Consider the following 1,857-nt stretch of genomic DNA (forward strand, 5'->3'; position numbering starts at 1 on the left):
AGTAACATTTTCCCTTTCGCCTGCAAAGTCACTAGGGAATCTTCCAGCTCTTCACTGTGAAATTCGGCAGGATTCCTGGAGGCAAAACTCACTAACATGGGAGGGCCTATAACTTTAGCCCTCAGTTGTTACTACTTCTCACTCTAGTCTACACTCAGTTTCAATACTTGTCAAAATTTCCCTTACAGTGCTTTTCTACCAGTGTATAATTATTACCTGTGCTTAATTCTAGTGGCTTCTGTGTTCCATGTAGGCAAACTTTGACTGTGATTCTCTGTGTTCCATCTGTCTTTCCAGATTTGGAGGTGGCTACTCGTCATGGAGGCCCAACTCACTGAAGTATGTAACTGAGTCATTGATTTCAGTTTGTCAAGATTTTTTCTTGTTGTACCAATGAGAGTGGTACCATCCAAATATGCAATTATAGTTGGAGACTTTTGACATGTTGGAACTGAAAACAAGTTACTTTCATCTTTTAATACCTGGCCAACATCCAACTGTTGGAGCCTACAAAAACTAATATAACAACTAAAAGTTGCTTATACCTTTTAATAATTTATAAAGGAAATATTTATTTAAATTTCAATAGTGGTTTTAAAAAATCATTCTCAGGTAATAAGATTTATTCAAATCAAGAAATGATATGGCTTAGCAGGATGCTAAATGGCAAGAGCTTCTGACTTGAAGGATTTGGGCACAGATGGTACTAATGAGGGACAAAAGACTGTTTTGCATAATGGAACCCATGAAGTGTTTAATCACAGATAAGTTAATTACATTGATAAAATTACAAAATCTGATACTGAGAAAAAAATTGGTGTAATTATTGAAATGTTAGCTAATATAAATCTTAGTTTTCAGTCTTCTATCATATGGGGGAGAGAAATAGTTGATGGTAACAGACATACTATTGAAAATCAGCCCACCATAGTCAAGGAGTCTGGTATAATTGGAGGTCATCTCTCTTCTTCAACCAAGGGGAATTTCAGCAATTTGCAGCAGCCCTTCAAGCTGCCATGGAAATTGGTTGGTTGAAACATGTGATAGGCTATCGGTATCCACTAGAAAAGGTGGCCTAGGTTCATGAAAATATCCGTCGTGGCAGCAGAACCACTGGAAAATGGTTCTTCTGTTATGATGATTAATTCTTTTATGGATTTTCTGTGTGATTAGAGGTTGAATTCCCCCCATTTTTATTTAAGTTATCTGTTCTTTGATTAACATTCAGTTGATTCAGTGAGTTTCTTCTGTGAAAAATAAGATTTTCCTGTGGAGAACAGAGGCAGTGGAGTAAAATTTATAGCTGACAATATTTTTTATACTTTCTATCTCAAATCAGAGAATCATCATTGTAGGAAATTGCGTGCTAGTGGTTATTGGCATGAAGTGCATTCCAGAGATTTTTAACTGATACTTGATTAATTCCTTAGCTTTGACTGGAACACTCTAATTCCTAATAGGACTGCCCAATACCCAAGTAGTTCCAAGCCTACTCTCCTCTTCAAAGGTTTTTCAGTCCCTGATTAACCCTAACGGTTGGAATCTGAAGATTTTCTAGACTAAAATAAACTTCTATTTCAAATTAATCTTATCTGTATCTGTAAGTTTTCTTTCTGGCAGGGCAATAATAAATAATGTCCAGGGCAATTTTTGTTAGTTTTCCCAATATTTCCCCAAATATTGAAATATCGTTTCATTATCAATTGGTTACCAATGACTCTGTATATTCTGTGAAGACAGCAACATTCTCTTTGGTGTAATATGCTAGCCTGGTACATGGTCTCCTAATAGGTAATACTTTTGATTGGTTAGATTTTCAGAGTAGATTTAGAGTTATCTCTTTGTGTGATGGGGGGG

The 1,857-nt window shown here is 36.0% G+C and overlaps 1 pseudogene; it reads left to right on the plus strand.

Annotated features, from left to right (window-relative positions):
* The first annotated feature begins 642 nt into the window (after positions 1 to 642).
* Positions 643 to 1,145, plus strand: LOC103258320 (annotated as a pseudogene).
* Positions 1,146 to 1,857: the final 712 nt, after the last annotated feature.

The sequence above is a fragment of the Carlito syrichta genome, unplaced genomic scaffold, assembly GCF_000164805.1.
Source record: "Carlito syrichta isolate Samal-C Ts95f unplaced genomic scaffold, Tarsius_syrichta-2.0.1 Scaffold302071, whole genome shotgun sequence".
In the NCBI taxonomy this organism is placed as follows: domain Eukaryota; kingdom Metazoa; phylum Chordata; class Mammalia; order Primates; family Tarsiidae; genus Carlito; species Carlito syrichta.